At 31.8% G+C, this 21,998-nt stretch overlaps 1 protein-coding gene and 1 long non-coding RNA gene across 3 annotated transcripts in view; one reads left to right on the forward strand and one right to left on the reverse strand.

Moving 5' to 3' along the window:
• Positions 1 to 5,704, reverse strand: part of Cdk1 (Cyclin-dependent kinase 1) — a 53,335-nt gene extending 47,631 nt beyond the window's left edge. The window contains exon 1 of the mRNA XM_085811895.1: positions 5,588 to 5,704. The gene's annotated coding sequence lies outside the window, so the exon portion shown is untranslated. The remainder of the gene's footprint in view (positions 1 to 5,587) is intronic.
• Positions 5,705 to 5,886: 182 nt separating this feature from the next.
• The window catches only part of LOC146998901 (uncharacterized), a 35,503-nt gene continuing 19,391 nt past the window's right edge, over positions 5,887 to 21,998 (forward strand). The window contains exon 1 of one of the 2 annotated variants that reach the window (XR_015039813.1): positions 5,887 to 6,429. This is a non-coding gene — a long non-coding RNA (uncharacterized LOC146998901). The remainder of the gene's footprint in view (positions 6,430 to 21,998) is intronic. The other variant, XR_015039812.1, reaches the window with a different exon arrangement.

Here is a 21,998-nt window from a genome sequence, read left to right on the forward strand (position 1 = left end):
TGACTTGCCAATTTTGTGCCACTATGAGTTATTTACTTGCTTAGCAATTGTTTTAGCTGTACCGAGGTGACAAGTTGAAGCATGTCTATACGAATCAACTCGAAGTGCACTTCTGCGAAGAGCTTTGTCTAACAAAAGCATACTACGAGATAATTCATAGGACCCTTTTTTCTACAAAAAAATATCCTGTAAACTTTTTAATGATTGTTACAAATCATTATTAGTATTTTTAATAATATAGTATGATTAAATTGAATTGGCTTCTCGGAGTGGAATCTGAAAAGTGCCATGGCAGTCAATGTGCTAAAAGCAGACGCACAAGCAGATACACAAAATACACATTGTATACAAATTTATACATGCATAACTAGTCTCATATGTATGCTTGCAATAACTTTTTCTTAGCAATATATGCATTTTTACATATGGATACGTATGTGCATATATTATGAAGAAAAGGTTATTGCAAACTTACTAATGAGACTAATTAAAATTATGGGTTAGAGCTGACTTTAGGGTACCCCTTGTATTATCACGAAATTGTTGTTTCATTTATCGCCAAGTTGTTGTCTCATTTATGACAACCTGAGTAATTGAATGCTATGGAAACCATATTATGTCGTAATTGGTTGCGGTGAATTTGAATCATGGGAAAAAATTTGGAAAGTGTGTATCAGATTTTGGGTAAGGGCTTGTGTGTGATGGATTAGTATGTTGTTATTTTGTGGTTTACACGGTAAATTAGCTGAATGTGGCAAAATTAATTTGAAGTTTCTGCAGGATCTGGAACGAAAGAGAAAAAAGCATTAACTGACTGGTGTGTTAATGAAGGTTTACTTAGTAGCCATTATTAAGTATCCTGTTTGGAGGAAGGAAATGCGCATGTTTGAACATCGGACATTTTTTACTCTTATTTTTGTGAATTTATGTGGCTATTTCAATATACAGATTCTAGTTCAGATAATTTTAGGAAGTGTTTGACTGAAGACGCGTAAATTCGTAAATAAGGTAACTGGATATTTCTTTCGTGTAGTGAAAAGATGAATTTCCTTTTTTATGTTATTTCATTGTTTGATTTAAAATGTAGTTTATTCAGATTATATATTTTTTTGTTGACTGCTTCTTTCACTTTTAAAGTGAATATAGTTCGATGTGTACATGAACAAAGTCAAGGGAGTGCGCAAAACTTAGTTTGTGACATTCTGATTGTTTTAAGCGAAAATAGGTCGATGTGTACATGGATAAAGTCAAGAGAGTTGCGCAATGCCATTTTGTGCAATACTGAGATGTTTTTTAAGTGAAAATAGGTCGATGTGTACATGGATACAGAGTTTGTGCAATTTTTCTCATTATTTTGGCTTTGTGTAGCGGCGAATTTGCCCAAAAAAAAAAACGCCGCTATATAAGACAAAATAACAAGTCAAAGAATTGCACAAACTCGGTATCTATGTATCATCAAAAATCACCAAGGGGTACCCTAAAATATACTTTTACCAAATTATGTATAAAATAGAAACATTTAAATCAATAATATAACAGTGCTACACATGAATAAAATATAAAGTATTTTTCTGGTATGCACCTACTGTGCATTTTGGGACGAAAGTGTGTATACACACTGTTCTGTTGTTATGCACACACAACATGTCAAAATGCATGGCAGATGTCTAATATATAGTCTGTGTATGGCATTGGGGGGCACTTAAAATACTGGCATGCCGAAGTTTTCTTGAGTGGTTTACATTACAAAATCATTCTTCCTTTATTCATTAAATACGTGACAGCTATTAAGGATTAATGTCAAGTCTGCGGGTTTTTTTAAATTTCAAATCTTCAGTTCTTTAAAAAGATTTCTTTCTTCTGATAGCAATTATTTCGGGTTTTCAACCGCAGAGAACCGGTTGGCGCTTCAGGAAAGAATCCGTTGCTGCCGTTGCATTTTTACTCGCCAAGCTCGCGGTTCATCGACGATGAGCCGAGCCGTAAATGTGATATTTTGTAAACGTGATTTTTAGTGCATGTTAATTCAAGTTAGCAGACAAAACAAGCATATGGTAGTAAAAATTCACAGGTAATAAGCATGTAGATATAAAACTAACCAGTTAAACGTGATATACGAAAATAAATTTGAATTAAATTCAAGTTAGCACAGAAAAGAATTTATTAAGCATAAGACAATATATAAGCATTTATAATGGAAATAAAAATTCATTTAAAATTATAAATTAGTATTAATGTATTGAAATTAACCGGTTAAACGTGAGAAACGAAAAAAATTTGTCTTAAACTCCAATTAACACAGAAAACAATATATTCCTTACATCAGCAGTGGTTTGCTAATTTTGATGACCTGGTGATGCATCAAACTATTCTGTCATCTTAGATAATCAATAATATTTTTTTATTTCAATTTAATCATCTATTTATGTCACACCTACCATCCTCTGAAAGGTTACTGTTAGAAAAGCATTAATATATTATCTTGTTAAAATTTTACGCCATAAAAATTGATTTATTCTCATAATTTTAGATGACAATAACCAATAATAAAAATAAAAGCATTATTTAATTATTTAAAATGCACATGCATATTTTTGCGGCCTACGGAAACAAATTATTTTAGAGGTTGGAAACCTCATGGTTCTTAGAGCTGTTAATAATTAAGAACACACAACGTGAACAGCCGTGTTACAAATTAGCATTCACTCCTCCCGCCGTATTTTCTTACCTTTCATTCCGAACCGAGAACTGGTCTCTACCTACGAAAATATTTCTATCTATTCGTTGTTAAAATTTCAGAAAAAATAATAATAAATAAGAGAAGAATAAAGTAAATCTGCAAATGCGAACAACAGTGATATTTCAACAAAATGAACGCAAGAGAAATGGTTGCAAACTTCGAACAAGAGAAAACGATAAATCGGCTGGGTTACCTGGTTTGAACTATTATCGCCAAAGTTGACGATGTTTACATTTACCGGGTTCTCTGAGGAAGTGCTATAAAACAAAAGTACTAAATATAATAATATAAATAATTTTAAAAGTCGCTCAGACAGAAAAGTGAACAAAAAAGAAAATCTGAAAGGTTTCAGATTTTAAATTACGTTCAAAAGAGCTTTTTTAGCATTTTGTGCGTTCCCTTTATGTATTAAATAACATGTTCTTCGCACTTAAACCATAAAATTCAGTTTAAGAGCAATACCACAAAATAATTTTCAATTGAGCATATCTTTAGAATTTCCGGTACACGGTCTCACGCGCCAGAGATAAAAATGTTTTTTCTGTGCAGCGTTGCTATTGCTTGCTTTGAAATCTTTTGTGTTAATTAAAAATGCATTAAAGTTTTACAAAATATGAAATTGATAATAAAACAAATTCTAAATTGGGGCTTCCAGATACCCATATTCACAGTAGGATTATGTCATTCAAAATCTGATGGCTCTAGGTACTGTTGTTTTATCACAATTCGAGAAAAATTGCAATGCATACATTTATGCAGATTCTTCATTATTTAATTTCTTCAAATATAATACAGGGCAATAATATTTGGTGGCAACAATTTGAAAAGTGAAATGGACATTCAGAGAGATTCCACGCAAAATCGCAAAATGAAAACAATAGTCCTTTAGTTGCAAAGCCCCTTCGGACTAATAATAAATATAGATATCTTTAAGTAAAAAATAAATAAATAAATAAATAAAATTAACAAAATTAATCGTGAAACATTGTCAATAAAATGAAATAAAAGTTAGTGATATAGAATAATAAAGATGGCTTTAAAAAGCTCTTCATTAGGAAGGGGAAGCCAAGTTACAGACTATCTCAATCTACTTAAAACTTAAAGCTATATTTCTGATATTATACAAGACAAAGTTCAAATTAAATTTTTTTAATGCCCTACAAAGAGAAAAATTAATATAAAAATAAAATTGTGATTCTTTTCAATCCATTTCCAAAAACTGCTTTTTCAGTATGTACACACATATATATGTATATACACTTATGAAAAAAAACTTTTATTTAAGATTTTTTAATAGTAAATTTATTTTAATAGATATTTTTACAGAATATTACTGACTGAAAATACTTTTAACCTTCACCTGACCTAGAGTCAGGAATTGTACAAACTTCTTCATGACAAAATTTAATTTAAATGCATTAAAACTGTTGAATTAAGAAGAGTACTGATTCTATGCATATACACTTATTAAAATAAAATACTCAACTATTATTTAATATAATAAAGTATATTGTGGAAAGTCAAGATTCAATTTTATGTAACTTTTTAATTCCCCTCCCATTAAGCAGCAATTCTTTACTCCCCGTATTCAGAATTATTCAAATCTTTTTTACCCATCCACATCACAGATCTGGTTAAAGACAGATAAAGGAACTATAATCTAAAATCAAATTTTCCTTGGTTAGTGATTCACACAGATGAAAAAACAAAAAATAGCTTAGTTTTAAAAAAAAATTAAGCCAAAAAAAAAAGTGTATCCTTTATTTCGATTTTAAATATAAACTGTATTTTTTTTTTTTTGTTGTTGTTGTTACATGGAATGAAATTTGAATTCGTATGATAAACTAAGATTACTGAAACTTTTAAACAAACCATTTAAATAGCTGTATTTCTGCAAGACCATGCCCTTGATGTAAATAATATACTTCAACTCTGTTCTTCGTATTAGATATTTTTAACTTTCCTTCATAAAATAAACTGAAGTTCTCTTAAAACTTATCATTTGAAGCAATGTGAAAAATTTAGATTTGGAAGGGGAAGATTATAGATTTGGTGGAAGAGATTATAAATTAAAACCATCCTAGTAAGATTATTCACCAAGATCTAAGAGAACAGTCAAATTGTTTTAAAATCATCCTTTAAATACTTGTACTCTTCAATAATTATACAAAACCTTTGTACAGATGTAAATGTTGCAAATGCAAATTCTCTGAACCAAAAGCATGCACTATTTTTTTTAAACTATAAACTGTACTTAAAATTTTTTTCAAATAGAAGCTATAAAAGAATACCAAGCTCAGCTATCTTATTTTGTGATGAACTTATCAATATAATATTTACAGAATTTGGGCAATTAATGTATGATAACAGCCTATGTATAGCGGAACAGTTAAAACCACAGAATTTTTGGAAATTCAACTGAGATTTAAAAACCGAAAATTAGGCAGCCTTCATTTCTTATGTGCGAGACGTGACTATAAGACCTTCAGAAAGTCTTATACAAAGGCATCACTTCCTTTAAACAGATAGCCTAGTGTAGTATTTGTCATAATCTAATAAATCCTAATATACAGATTATCCAACTTTTACTGAACACTTTTATCCTAGAAAATTTTAAATTATAGAGATATAAAAACACTTATAAAATATATTATTCGTGTCTTAAAAGGTTTAAGCATTTACTTTTAACCATTGGAAATGCAAAAACAGTACAATTTATCCTTATATAACGTTCATTCATTTACACAATTACATTAACAAAACGGAGGAATAAATTATGTACTACTATATATTACTTATCGGAAAGTTAGTATTTAAACTTATTAAAATAAAAGCATTATTACTTACTACAACTAGAAAAAACGAACAATATTTCTATATCAAATGTTAATAACCGAAGTAAAAGACAAACCGTTTAAAATAGAGCGCGATTATTTGGATTGTAATTTACAGTTAACAGTTAATGATTAAATTTAGCGGTCTTGCAGTTAAAGAGTATGTTAAATACTTGCAGAAGATGGAAGAAAATGTTTATTAAAAATATTATCAAAAATAAATTTCACCCTTTATTGGAATTTTTTTATTATTTTACACTAAATTTCATAAAATATAACTACTATTCTGTCAGATCCCTTCATTTAATTTTGGGAACACAAGCAGCTTTTTAAGGTACCACGCTCGGTTTTGTTGCAGAAAGACTAAAGTGGAATATAAACTTGTAGTTCCGAAAGTAGTGCAACTTTGAGTTAATCAAGAAGTGTTGATAGAAGCAATGATAACATATAGTGTATGATGAGTATCAGTTGGCCTTGATAGAAGTTAACAGGAGTATAACAGCTATCATATGTTCAGTATAAAATGGATTGGAAATATTTTGTAAGAATGTGTTATCTGAATGCAACTGAGCTTCTGATCTAAGAAGAGTACGTGGTAAAATCCTAGTATACGGTGCAGCCTTGGCGCGATTTTTGAAAATTATCGCCAACACCAAAAATGACCCAAAGAACGTCTATGTATATACTATACACTATATATTATTACTACATACATACTATATACTATGTATAACTATATATATTCTTTGAATGACCTGTTTACTACTCATCGTATATGTTTCGTTTTTGCTGCTCATCATAAAGTCGCCAAAAGAAGCCAAATCCCGTATGCACCGGATACTAGGATTAAGCCGAGTACGTCTGTTTGACGTAAATTTAAATTGATGGTCCCGTTTTATCTCATTTTTGATAGCAAATATTTGTACGGAAACTGCTTTTCTTTAATTGCGTGTATGTAATTCGTTGGATTTGTCATAAGGATGGGTTGTTCGAATACTGCAGATCTTGGGAAAAGTTTTAAAAATCAAAACCTTCTGCCTTTTTCCTCACTGGAATCATTTTAATTGTAATGCTTAATTTCCAGAGATGATTGTTGCGCTAATGCTTCCTATAATCTTCTCCCATCTTGTTTTAATTTAAAAAGATTCTAGGAAAATAGAAAAAATTTGGGTGCCCCTAGTTTTTTGGCGATTCTTTTTTGACGCCGAGATCGGCGCCAGGAAGGCACAATTTCAAGAAAATAAGAAGTCAAAGAATTGCACAAACTCTGTGTCCATGCACACATCAATCTGTTTTCACGGTTGATCTTTACAATATGGTAACTGGTAGTTTGGCGACATTTTGGAGGCGATAAAGGTTACTACCTGGCACTTTGGTAATAATGTGAGCAGTACTCAGTTCCGATTACGCATTATTTTGTGTGAGGAAAATGAGAGATCATGGGATATGTCATGTGATATTAATGGACGAATTACGGTTCTTTAATTAAAAAAGGGGGGAAATCGGGGAAAAATGTGGAAATTTTGTATTTAGCTTTATTCTGTGTTGTGTGAAACAGTGTTCGTGAAATTTTGGATCCCATGGCCGTAACTAAAGTGAATTCAAAATGGGTATTTATGTATGTATTAATTTAATGTATGTGCTCATTTATATTTTAAGTAGTGTTTTTGAATTTAATTATATTTTAATTAAATGATAGTTATTTTGTGAATTTTATGTTTGTAGGAATTTGGTATACGTTTTAGTTGAAGTAAACGTGCATGGAAATAATTTAAATATCTGACACTTAGTATTTGTAATGCTTGCGGTATGAATTCGTTGGTGACGTGTATAATGTAATAGATGATTTAGAGGTAAAAGTTTTTGGATATTTTATTTATATGTGGAAATGTTCATATTTGGAAAGGGTAAATACTTTTTCACAATCAGGTAATTTCATATATGCTCTTTTTACCGGGTTTAAAGATTGAGAAAATTGTCATGTATTTTCGTGAAATTTTTCTAATTTATGAGTAAAAAGCAGTGTACATGGATATAGTGAAGAGTGTGCGCAATGCCATTTTTGTGCAATTCTGGGATGTTTTTTTAAGTAAAAATAAGTCGGCGTGTACATGGTTTAGTGATATTTTAATTAAATGATAGTTATTTTGTGAATTTTATGTTTGTAGGAATTTGGTATACGTTTAAGTTGAAGTAAACGTGCATGGAAATAATTTAAATATTTGATACTAAGTATTTGTAATGCTTGCGGTATGAATTCGTTGGTGACGTGTATAATGTAATAGATGATTTAGAGGTAAAAGTTTTTGGATATTTTATTTATATGTGGAAATGTTCATATTTGGAAAGGGTAAATACTTTTTCACAATCAGGTAATTTCATATATGCTCTTTTTACCGGGTTTAAAGATTGAGAAAATTGTCATGTATTTTCGTGAAATTTTTCTAATTTATGAGTAAAAAGCAGTGTACATGGATATAGTGAAGAGTGTGCGCAATGCCATTTTTGTGCAATTCTGGGATGTTTTTTTAAGTAAAAATAAGTCGGCGTGTACATGGTTTATGTGTATGTGTTATTTTGAAAAACGCGTAAGGAGTATGGTATTGTGCACTTTTTCCCAATTTTGCAGTGAATATTTGTCATGATTAAGCAGTTTTGTTAGATAAAATTTCTAGCATAAGTGTAATTCGGCTAGTAGATTGTTGGAAGAAGTGTTCAGTAGATAAAAAGAAAAGAAACATGTCTTTACTTCGTGAAGACAAAATGGCGGCGGGAAAAAAAAAGAGAGGGTTGCTGTAGGAGAGTTGGTCGCCAATTTTCGCCAAAAAAACGCCAAGTTACCATAATGTAAAGATCAACCGTTTTCACTTTAAAAAAAGATCCGAGAATTGCACACTGCTTTAAATTTGTCATGTTCACATCATTCTAATTTCATTTTAAAAAATCAGGAAGCTAAAACAAAAGTTAAAACTATCATGGTAACCAGAAATGAGGTTTCATCGGCAAAATTTTTTTTTAAATTATTGCTAACCGAAGGGGCACCCAATTCTACACTCGCCAAAGTTTGTATAATTATTCTAATAATTTTCCAAATTATGTTGTAAAAATTAACCTGAAGATTCACAGTTTTAATTATGCATTGGAAGCACTTCTGCGAAGAAACAGGTAAATGTAAACCTGGTAACCCAATGAATTCAAAGTATTTGCTTGTTCGAAGGTTGCAACCATTCCTCTTATGTTGGGTTATCATCATCGTTTTTTGCATTTGCAGATTTAAATTATTCTTCACTTATTTATTTTTAACAATGAATACATAGAAATATTTTCATATAATTAAGGAAGTTTTTGGTTACAGATGTTAGTTCACTGAGGAAAATATGGCGAGAGGAGGTGAATGATAATTGGTAACACGGTTGTTAACCATTAAGCACACAGAACCATAAGGTTTCCAACCCCTAAAATATTTTGATTTCGTGGGCTGCCAAAATATGCATTTTAAATAATTAAGTAATATTTTTATTTTTATTATTGGTTATTGTCATCTAAAATAATGAGAATAAAACAATATTTATGGCTGTAACATCGGTAATTAAATATAATTAAACAATATTTATATTTAATTATTGATGTTAATGCTCATTATATTGATGTACAGAAATCAACAATAAAAGGTGTGACTATTATGAAAAATTATATTTATGATAAATGGAGGGAGGAGTGGGAAAGGTCTGATCGAAATAAAGGTTATATGAAATTTGTTAAACTTAAAAAAGGTTTATGTTATTCAAACATTGACGTTAATCAAATCATTACAGGTCATTGCCATTTTCCTTTTTATTTTATAAGGTTTAAATTACAAGAGTCTGACCTCTGTGACATCTGTAAAGAACCGGGCACTGCGGAGCATTATATGGAAACATGTAAATAATTTACTGATATCAGGAACGAGTTTAAGAAAAATGATGTTTTTAATATATATGATATTTTAAATGATTTTAAAGGACTGAAAAAATTTGCCAAGGAAATGATGGAGAAGATTTATCATAAGCTTGCAATAGAAATTTTAATTTAATTTTTTTTTTTATTTTTTTTTAGTTATGTTCTTTGTCTGTTTGTTGAAGATGTTGTGTCTAACTGGCTCTGGTGCAGCCCGCAAAAAGGCCATAGGGCTACGTAAAGTCTGCCAGGAGGGTCGAGCTGCGTCCCTCATTTATGGCTCATATTTATGGCTTAAAATTTTAACCAGATAATATTTTGTTAATGCTTTTCCAACAATAACCTTTGAGAAAATGGCAGGTGTGACACACAACAGATGATTAAATTGAAATAAAAATATTATTAATTGCCTAAGATAGAATAGTTTTATGGATTCCCAGAGTCATCAAACTTAGCAAACCACTACTTGTGTAATGAATCCAAGTGCAAATGACTCTTGAAAAATAAAAAGTGTACAGTGTTCTAGTTTTATTAACAATGCTACTGAAGAGAATTTCAGTACTCTTGAATGCATCTATTGTATTTATACCTATTATAGTACTAATTATCAAATACAATTTTGAGAATTTCAACAAGCAAAACACCTAAAAGTGAAAAAGACATTTATAATAGAAGTATTAGTATTCTAAATGAAAGTACATGTAATGACTAAACACTTCAAAAAAAAAAAAAAAAGATTAAGTTTTCCCTACCTTGGTACTTGACAAAGCAACCCTGCCATACAACACATAGTTAACTTTTAATTACATTATATTACGAGCATTTTTTTTACATTTGTCCTGCAAGTGGTTAAGACGGCTGAATAATGGTAATTCAATCTAGGTTGAAATCCTGATGAACAAAATAATCATGCCTTTTTCAGCCAGCCCTCACATGCTCTGCATATTGAATTACATTAAGTACACAAACCCTTCTCATTCTTAAAATGATAAAGTAATTAATTTTGCATTACATGCAACAAAGCTTATTAAAAGCTAGGATAATTTCTTTAACAATTACAGTGCTAATTAGGGCCGTGCTTCTCAGTTATATGTGAATAAACATCTCAATGTCACCTCTTGCGACACAAAATTTGTTTCAGGTAAGTCTTCTTATGCAGTCATGAGCATGAAATAAACAAAACAGATGGCATGAAATTACCTAATCCATACATCCTTAGTGACTGATAATAAACATAGTTTTTATGTTGCATCTGTGAACTACCCTGTCAGATTTAACCAAGTGAAATTGTGACTAGATTTCAGAAGACTTCTTTGATAAAATTACGATGTGAAAATTTAAAAGTGGAATTAAAATCAAAAGTTAAACTGAACAGTAAAATGAAAAAAGGGTACTATTCGATTTTGAGGGCCGTAAAAAATTGCCAAACTATTGTTGATGCCAGTGCTGCCAAAAATAATTGTGGCAAATCTAAGGCAAGAAAGGAAGTATAATAGTAAATAACTATCTAAGACTGATGTTTTAATTTAGATGAAAGGTTAATTTCATATAATACTTTTTTATTATTATAATTTATATAAAAATTGCTAACCATAACTGAATGGATACCTGCATCGCTATTTCGCTGCCAGGTTATCGCTAAAGCATAGTTTCATCTCACTGGTTTTTCAAACATAATTTTCTATAATGAATGATTCCTTTTCTTTGAAAATATACTCGGTAAAGTGCAGAATCGCCCACTTATTCGTTTGGCGCTTTGTACAAGGGTAAAAACAATTAGATTTTTGTCAATTTTCTTTTACTTTTTAAGTAAAAATAGGTCGATGTGTACATAGATAAAGTCAAGGGTGTGTGCAGTGCCATTTTTGTAATTCTTGGATTTCTTTTAAAGTGAAAATAGGTCGATGTGTACATAGATACCAAGTCTGTGCAATTCTTAAAAACGCGTCAAGCAGTGGGTGATTCTGTAGTTTTCCCAAAATTCTATTGCACACTTTTCATCATGGGCAATTCCCAAATTGTTAATACATAGAATATCAAAAAAGAATTTAAAAATTAAACTAGTATTTCAATGGTGTCTTGAGAAATATAGAACAACTACACAATCTGAAATCAGCGCTTACGCTAGATTTGGCGTGCTGTTAAATGGGTGCATTTGCTAGATTTGCGCTTTTGTGAATACATTTTTGCTGCAATTTTTTTACGGTCCTCAAAATGGCATAGTACCAAAAAAAGAAATGTTGTCTATAAATATATTAATAATAATTAATGACAAAATTGACATTTAAAATATTCATATAATAAATATATGCAATTGATGTAATTCATATCAATATATGCATTTAAAATTATCTAACTTTGAACATATTCACAATTTTTATATAATGTTATTAAATGTGGACTTTAAATAAAATTTTTAGCAGCATACATTAGTTGGTTTTGGTTCATTTAACTTATGGGAGAGATATCTGCCTAAGATTAAGGATGCCTTCAAGGAGGTCTTTCTGAGAGGAACTGGTTTGAATCCATGTTACATATTGAGAATACCATGAAAACAATAATGCAACTAGCCCATTTGCTTGGCTAACCAAACTACCAGACTTCAGTCGCTTTACTGTTTGCCTGCTGCATATCAGCTGTAAAGCACTGAATAATAATTAATACGTTCCTTGGTTCTTGTTATGAGTTACATGTAAGAAAGTTTAGTTCTGAGAAGCAAGGAAGAAAGTCTTAATAAAAATTAATATGCCAAATTTAAAGTGAATATGTTGGGTTTTTTGTAAAATACATGAACTAAAGTAAAGAAAAAAAAAGTCAGAGCAGAATATAATTTTTTACTAAAAAAACTTTTATGTAATCAGATAGTTGATTAAGTTTCTGTTTAAATGAGAATACCTATTGATTTCATTAATGTGATCATAATTGATTTTCAATCATAGTTTTGGAAGTACTTTGAAATTATGCAATGAAGATATTAATTATAAAATTGGCTTTTTGATTTTATACTTTCACAATTTCTTTAGAAACTGCATGATTAAAAAACAGGAATATTTTGAAATTTTACAGTATTTAAAGGTATTCAAAGAACCATCTGAATTTTATTATTTTTTCCCATTAAATAGATAACTTTGCCAAGAAAAAGGGTCATTATTACATGATTATTTTACTTCTGTTAGGCTTTATATATTGGTTTCTGTGCTAACTTGAATACAATGCAAATTAATTTTTGTATATCATGTTTAACCGGTTAATTTTGAATTTTCACTTCCATATGCTTAATATATTGTTTTCTCTGCTAACTTGAATTTATGTTACTTATTCTTTCTCTATTTTGATTGTATGCACTAAATGTCACGTTTACGTGGCTTACTTCCATGTGTTGTAATATTTGATAACCATGTGTTGTAATGGCTAATCTTTGGAATATGGTAACAGGTAGTTTGGCGACATTTTGGTAAGGCGATAAAGGTTACTAGCTAGGACTTTAACAGTGTACATGGATAAAGTCAAGAGTGTGCGCAATGCCATTTTTGTGCAATTCTGGGATGTTTTTTTAAGTGAAAATAGGTCGACGTATACATGGATGAAACCGTGTATGTGCAATTCTTAAAAACGCGGCAAGCAGTGGGCGATTCTGCACTTTCTCCTAATCTTCGTCATGATTAAGCACTTTTGTTCCATAAAAGTTCTAGCATAAGCGTAATTCGGCTAGCAGATTGTTGGGAAAAAAATGTTGAGTTAAAAAAAAAAAATGCCTTTACTTCGTGAAAACAAAATGGCGTCCAGAAAAAAACTAGCAGGTTGCTGTAGTAGGGTTGGTCCCCAAATTGTCGCCAAAAAATCTCCAAGTTACCATAATCCAAAGATTAACCATTGTAATATTTGATAATCATTACTATGTTGTAATATTTGATAACCATAACCATACATCATGCTCCGCGTCAATCAACCATTGGTGAACTTGGCGAGTAAAACTGCAACAGCACCAGCGGGTTCTTTGCAGATGAAAACCCTATGTATTTAATTTTGTTTGTGCCTTTTTAATAAATGTAAAAGTGATTTAAAACTGTTCTTAAATTTTATCTCCATTAAATGCAAATATCCTCTTTTATTTTAATTACAACAAATTATATTAACGTTTAAGTCCAAGTTTTTTTCACCTCTCCTTTTATTATTATTTTTATATGAAAAATTCAGAGTCAAAATTTTGGATTGATCCCATCTGTAATTTGAGTATTTAGCCTATTTCTTTGTTAATGCTAAAACATAATCAAGGTTTTAATATATTTTTGAGTACTTCTAGAGAAAGACAATAAAAAGAAATATTTGATGTTAGTGTAACAGTTTGCTAAATAAGAGGCAAAAAAACTTTATTTCATAGATTAATTATTCCATAATGTGTTTTTTAACTAGGAGCCGCATAAAATAAACAGATATTGTAACATGAATCAAATATTTAAGGTGTTTAATGGTGTTCTTTCTAGCAAATTATAAAATGCTCCTTTAGGAACTGTATGTCCAAAAATAAGTGTGATGCAACAAGACTACTACATATAATTATAAAAATAGTTTATGATTACTTATAGATGAAATCCTGCTGTTGCTCATAATATTAAGATTTCTAACGTGAAAGAAGAGAAACGTGTTTATATCCAATGCCCCTCCCCAGTAAAATGGCATCCAAACCATAATTAAAACAAAATGGTAAAAGTTTACAATTGGGTGCCCCTTGTTTTTTCAGTGATTCTATTTTGATAACAAGGTCGACGCCAGCAAGGCACAATTTCAAAATGGCCGCTGCACAAAACCAAAATACCAAGTCAAAGAATTGCATAAACTCTGTGTCCATGTACACATCAATCTATTTTCACTTATCAGAGAATTGCACAAACTAGGCATTGTGCACTGACTTGAACTTGTCCATGTACACATTGATCTATTTTTTCACTTATTATTTTCACTTAAAAATCGAAGGAGCACCCAATTCTAACCTAGAGAAAAACAAAAAATATATAATCTCAATAAACTGTATTTTAAATCAAACAATGAAATAGCATAAAAAAAAAAAAAAAAGAAATACATCTTATCACATTATGCATAGAAATTTCTGGAGCATACAAAATTCCTTAACAGCATCCAAAAACTTTCCTCAAACCATGTTCCCTTTCTAATGGAATGCTTTATATGTTGAGCATTTGAACCTTTCTTGTGACACCCATTCAAAGCCATGTGAATGATCTTTACGTCCGACTATACGCATTTCCTTCGTACAAACAGGACACTTATAATGGTTACTAAGTAAACTTTTGTTTACACACCAATCAATTAATTTTTATTTTTTCCCGCTTTCATTCCAAATCATACAGAAACTTCACATTAATCTTATCACATACAGCCATTTTACCGTATAAAGCACATAACTAACATCCAAAATGCTCCTTATAAATAAACCCTTACAAATATTTCCCCATCAGTCAAATTCAACGCAGTCACATCATAATAGGGTTTCCATAACATTCAACTACTCAGGTTACCATAAATGAAACAACAACTTGGCGATAATCCAAGGAGCACCATAAAATATAGGCTAACCCTCCTTGTCTCTTTAATACATCTGAGGGTAGACTGCTAAATCATGGTTTTTAATTTTTGGCATTTGCTAAGGAAAATTTTTCCTAGCAATGAGTGAAATTTATTGAATTAAAGAAACATAATTTGTTCAAATTCCATTTTCTACCCATAATGATTTTCAGATAATTTTTCTTCTTAAATTTTTTTAAAACTTATTTGTTTTAATCTACTATAGAAATTTGTACGTTTTATGAAGATTCAAACAATGTTCAATCAGTGAATATTTATATTTAGTTTTACAATGATATATGATATGTTACTAAGTTTACCCACTCAGTAGTGTAGACACTGGTATTCAAAATTAAAGGATAATGACAGAAATAAAACATAACATACTTCATGAAAAAATATTAATAGAAACTTGTGCAAAAGCATTAACATAAATTACAGTGTTTGACAGTTGATTATTCACAAAATATTGAAATTAAAACAAATTTATGGAAATTGGAAAATGATAGAAAAAAAAGTCTTCTGTAATATGGTGTATGGTAACCAGTGGCGTAGCTAGGGTGGGGCAAGGGAGGACGTCTGTCCCCGGGCGCAGCATTCAGGGGGCCCAAATTGATGTTACGAAATTTTGGAAGGAAATGTTTTCCATTCTTGGCACAGAGAGAGGGGCGCAAAATCTTCAGTTGTCCCTGGGCGCCAAAAACCCTAGTTACACCTCTGATGGTAACCTCGGACAGATATGCATATCTCACATCTTGATTTCAATTTTACCAAAATGTTGATCATATCTTGTGGAACTGCACACTACCCTTCTAAAAGTGCACTTTTCAACTTTTGGGAGGTCTGGAGAGAAATTTGGTGCACTAAAATTCGCATCCCACACGTGTTCAATCGAGTGAGTAAGGTGGCCAGACCATTTGAGTGATGTCTTCTGTTCGCAACTATTCTAACAGTGCATATCCTCGATGAGGCCGAGCATTGTCATACATTAACATTACTCCAACTTAACAGACCAACAGCAACCCTAAAATGTCTAACTTGGAGTTTCAATACATTCTCCACATATCTTCGAGCAGTCACAGAACCCCTTGTAAGATAAGCAGCTTGGTGCAAATATTTATCATGATTTCTCTCCAAGCAATTAAACCACGGTTGTGGAAACAGGATATTTAATGGACAAGGTAAAGGCAAGTTGCATGTTTCATCCTTTCTGCAGATAAAAAAAAATGTCTAGAATCACTATTCAGACTATATCTGGACTTGTCAGTAAACAATACTTGGGTGCAGTTGTCTTGGCTCCGTTGAACAAGACAATGGCACCAGTTTAAACGAGCCTCTCTGGGATCTGGAGCGAGCGGCACATAAACTATTGGTTTTCTCGCATACAGTCTAATCTTGTTAAGCCTAGTAGAGCGACTAATTTGAGTTCCTGTGACAGCCTGAAAGTGTTCTTAGTCACCCTTGACCAGGCTGTCTATCAACTAAATCGCTGCTTTAAAAGTGACTCCAAACTCTTGATATGACAATCTGAGAGATATTCCAATTTTGATCTCCCTCAGTTCAACCTATGGTTAAAGTATATTGAAGGATGCTCCTTGGATTACTGCTAAGTTGGTATTTCATTTATCGCTAAGTTATTGTTTCATTTATCGCCAAGTTGTTGTTTCATTTATGGTAACCTGAGTATTTGAATGTTATGGAAACCCTATTATGATATAATTGGTTGCGTGACTTCGGTGAATTTGAATGATGGGAAAAGATTTGTAAGGGCTTATGTGTTGGAGAAAAAAATCATTAATTGACTGGTGTGTAAATGAAGGTTTACTTAGTAGCCATTATAAGTGTCCTGTTTGTATGAATGGGTATGTTCAAATGTCGGAGGATACTGGCACTACGGATTACTTGATTATGGTTATTGGAAACAGATGAGTACAAGAGCAGCAATGAAAAACTAGTGACTATTATGTGACTGAATAACAATGGAAACTGTATTGAAAAATAGAGTTTGTTTTAATGTGCACAAAGTTTTATTGTAATATCTTTCATTTTGAGCAACACTTGAATGATTTTTACATTCTACAGCCTGTGTAGATTGGAAGATGTTTTATGTGTATATATAAATTTGTTACAGAGATGTGTGATGCACAGAGGAGTGATTGTTAAACTAATTGAATGTAAGTTTGGTAAAATGGAGTATGTTTGAAATATAAATTAGTGAAAGGATTTGACATCTGTAATGTTCGAAAGAGGACTCGGTGAGTGATTTTTCAAGAGGGTTGAAAATTAGGCAAAGGTATGATTTCATTTATTAATAAGAAATTTTTATGATATCTACATTAAGTTCCACTCAGACTTGTAAGGATTCTGTCAAATGATTATGGAGTTTGATGAAAACAGTAATGCAATATTTTGAATTTGTACATGAATAAGCACTTTGAAAGAAGGATATACGGATATTACAGGGTAATTATAATTAAAGTTAGGATTTCAAAATGCTCTAACTTTAAAACTTTTGTGAGTCAGAATGACTTGATATTTTACCAGAACAATCCTTAATGGAATTTTGTTTGGCGAAGACAAAAAAAAGTTCCAAAATTTGTTGATAGAGGATGCTGTCAGTGTTCACACTGCTGTTGTGAATGTATAGCCGAAAGGAAACAGTAGACTCCAAGGGTTTACAACAGTTTTATTAGCCAAAAGACAAGAATATGTATTTACAGAGAAAGCAGTGGTAGTGACAAGAGAAGCTTCACGAAACAAACACCTTACAGATGATTAATGCATAAGTTGTTCAATATGCTCTCCTCCTTGTTCTGCTGCTAATTGGAAGCACAAAACTGCATGTTTCACAACAGATCAGAGGGTCTGTACTAATGCTATGAATGTGGTGCGTGATGCTTCCCTTCAGGTTGGCCAGACTTGAAATCTGCCCATTGTAAACAACATTCTTCAGATATTTCCAAAGCCAAAAGTCATACGGGTTTGAGTCAGGAGAGCATGGCAGCCATGCTGTTGGAAAGTGGCGGCTTATGATTCTATCATCTCTGAAATGAGCGATCAGCAGCTGATTCACACGAGTAGCAATGAGTGCAGGAGCTCCATCTTGCATGAATATTGTGCTATCCACACATTGACGTTGCTGAAGTGCCAGAAGGACATGGTTACAGAAAAGTGCTCTTCATACCGCTTGCCAGTAACAGGCCTCGCAAGTGTGATCTTGAAGAAGAAGAATGGATTGACGACAAACAGTGTGTTATTTTATACCACACAGTGACTTTTTTCAGAGTGAAGAGATAATGGCTGTAGCAGGAATAGTTTCTCGGTCACCCATATCCTGCAATTTTGTGTATTTACAGAACCTTGCAAATGAGCTTCGTCTGACCACAGAATGTTCCAAGGCTTATGATTCCATCCGTATCCTTATCCTTTTCCATCCATATCATTATCCTTTTCAGCCCGGGCGAGAAATTGTTGTGCAAATGATTTACATGTTTCCAGGTCAGCAGGTAGCAACTGCTGCATGTAAATTATCTTATACGAATAATGGTACAAGATGTTCCGTAAGACTTTATGCACCATAGAACAAGTTCTGTAAGACTTTATGCATAAGCATATCCAACATTTGACTAATTCCCCGTGCACTGCTGATTTCTGCATCACTGTTTGTTTGTTCATGTAGCGCTGTGGCCGTATTTTCCACTGCGTCTGCCAAAACTGGTTTTTGTCCTCTGCCTTGTTTCATGTCATATGAACTGGTCTCTTTGAATTTATCTATCATTTTCCGCAGGCCATAAGTGGTCATTGGGCCAGAGTTTGAACCTTTTAATGTCTGAGACTTCCTGATAGCTTTTAACGCACAGTCACCATTCTGATAGAAAAGTGTCACAAGAAGAGCATGATCCTTCTTCATCAGAGTCTTGATGGTAATGTATGTGTGTCATCAGTGCTGTGCATGTTTATTTTAGCCATGTCTGTAGTACACATGTTATGTCTAGTAATTTGCATACCAACAGCAATGTGGACCATGACAACGCCATCTGTTGGCATTTTGGAACTACCTTTTTTTTTCTTTTTCCAAACAAAATTCTATTGCCTCACGATTGTTCTAGTAAAATATCAAGTCATTCTGACAAGTAGTTTTAAAGTTAGAGCATTTAATTATAATCATTTAATTATAATTGCAACTTTAATTATAATCACCATGAAATTCAAATTCGAATGTTGATAGATGAAAGGAGTATTTTAAGTTAAAAAATTAAAAATAATTAATATTTTGAACATTGATATATGTATGAGTAATTCTAACTGTGTATTATGAATTTTTTTAAATTTTCTATGTGGTTAAAATTCTTATTACAGTAAACATTTGCTGAATGCAGACTTGCAGAATATGATTTTGCATATATGCATTATTTTAATTGTCTAGATTTAATTATTTATCTGAATGCAAAAAATTTAATTTATATTTTTATTTTTGTTTAATTTTGCTGCAGAGTGATGGCTACTTTGCAAAAGCCCTCTTTAATGACTGATTTGAAAATTCATTCATTAAAAAAGTCAGAGATTACTTAGAACAGCAAAACCTGAGCTTTAAAGTTCTCTCTATTCTCAGTAATGCTCCAAGACATGGTACTGAAGCCCTCACAGCATTGTATCCAAATATTGAGGTTTTATTATTTCCACTGTATAGTCCTACCAGTGGATCAAAGAATCATAAAATATTCATAATATTCATAAAACATTCATAAGTCTATTATGTCAGGCATGTTAACATCTCTAAATAAAATGCAAGGTGGAGGAAAGTATGACACACTAATGGCATTTTGGAAGCAATACAACATAGATGCTGCATAAAAAGCATTAAAGCAAATTCATCTATGGATACTGATATCAGTGCTTTCTTTCCACCGACAGTGAGGCAGCCGATCCACTTGGCAATTAGCATATCGGCCAGATAGACCTGCTGACAGAATATACTTCATATACATAAAACACTTGGTGCATATTGGGCTCAAGACGAGTGCTGGGGGTGGTGCAGACAAATGCTGGGTAAGTTAGTGCTGCAGTGATGGAAAAAGGTTGCATTGTGGGAGAGGAGAAGAATTTCAGTTACATATTTACAGAATTATAGATAGATGGTTACAATAGCCATCCACAATGTGAACAATAAATGAATACTGAGCAATATATGAACAATAATCAGAGTGACTGATAAAACTGTAAAAATAATACATAAAATAAGGCAAAATACTAAAAAGCAAAATAATACATGAATAAAATAAGGCAAAACAGTAAAAATAATACATAAAATAAATCAGAATACATAAATCAAGGTTCGCAGTTCTAGGAAATGAGTATAAACAGAAAAAGGTAACTTAAAATAAATGAACTATTGGGTCAATCCATAAATTCATGCACATTTTTGGGTAAATTTTTAAATAATATAAAAAACAAAATTTAACATTTTAATCAATTATATATTTTCCTCCATTATCTACATTGTCTTGCCATCTTACAGGCAGCTTTTTTATGCCATTGCTTTTAATCCCACTCTGGTTTTGATGCAAAAAAACTTGAAAGTTCATTGTGTACATCATGTTTAGAATTTAATTTTTTCCCTGTAAAAAAATTTTGTAAGGCATGAAATAAGTGAAAATCACTTGGGGCAATATCTGGGGAGTAAGCAGGGTGTGGCAAAAGCTCCCAATTTATTTCTTTAATTTTTTGCAGTGTTGTTCGTGCCATGTGGGGTCTAGCTTTATCATGATGAAACAACACTTTCTTGATATTCACCAATCATGGGCATTTTTTGATCAATTCTGAGTTTAGACCGCAAAGTTGTTCACTATAAACTTCTGAACTAATCGTTTGATTATGTTCTAACAGTTCAAAACGCCTTGAAAGGGGTTCATCATCAATGCTGCTTTTTCTGACTTTAAATTTTTTAAACCATTTCTCGGCAGTCCTTAAACTAATAGTGTGTTCACCATGTACACTATTAATTTTTATCGCTGCAAACCTGGCAGATTCACCACACGAAAATAAGAAATGTAGCACAGCACGTTTGTACTGATTATCTATATTCATCTTCTGTGGGTACTAAAATGCGTTCGATATTTACAAAAGTTGGGGATGAACTGAATATTATGTTAGCCAAACGATGACAAGTTTCAACAGGATCAAAATTGTATTGTTTTAGTAAATGCGTCATAGTGAATTCCACACATACTCTTAATGTGCATAAACATATGGACTAACCCGATACAAGTACAGAACATAGAGGGGCGGTGCTGGTGACGAGGATGGCAGCTGAGAATTATTCCCGGCTGTCTGAGATTTTACATGCAATATTAATGCAATCGCATACACATTTCAATGCATAGCGATTTTTCAAAGTAGCTTCGGCCCATGCATGATGTGGTCTGCTACAGTGTGTCTAGCTGTTATCAATGCTGGCCAGAAGCTGTCTACAGATTTAAAGGATTTCCCATGATTAAAAATGAAGCCAAGTAAATCATAGAAATTGCCAAAGCAATAGGCAGAGAATGAGAAATCAAAGGTTTAGTCAAGAATGACAATCATGAAATTGCAAATGATTGGATGACCTTATAGTACCAACTGTGAAAGCAGCAATAGTTAAAAAGATAAAATGCCTTTAATTTAATAAAAAGTTAAACCAGTTGTTAGAAAAAGCACAAGAACTCTCTAATTTTGTAAATTAAGATTGTTCCCAATGAAGAAATAAAAGAATACTTTATGAGAGGTATATTGAAAAAGTTTGTGAAACATTTAATGAATTACATCAGACATTGTTGTCCCAAGCAAAAATCACCAGCTATTCAAAAAAATAATAATAATAAGGGTATCATGTATGTACTTGATTAATTAGAGCAGTAATTGAGAAGCTT

This window comes from Stegodyphus dumicola, chromosome 2 (genome assembly GCF_044657685.1).
Source record: "Stegodyphus dumicola isolate Sdum_Otavi_A_Nest chromosome 2, ASM4465768v1".
Taxonomy (NCBI): domain Eukaryota; kingdom Metazoa; phylum Arthropoda; class Arachnida; order Araneae; family Eresidae; genus Stegodyphus; species Stegodyphus dumicola.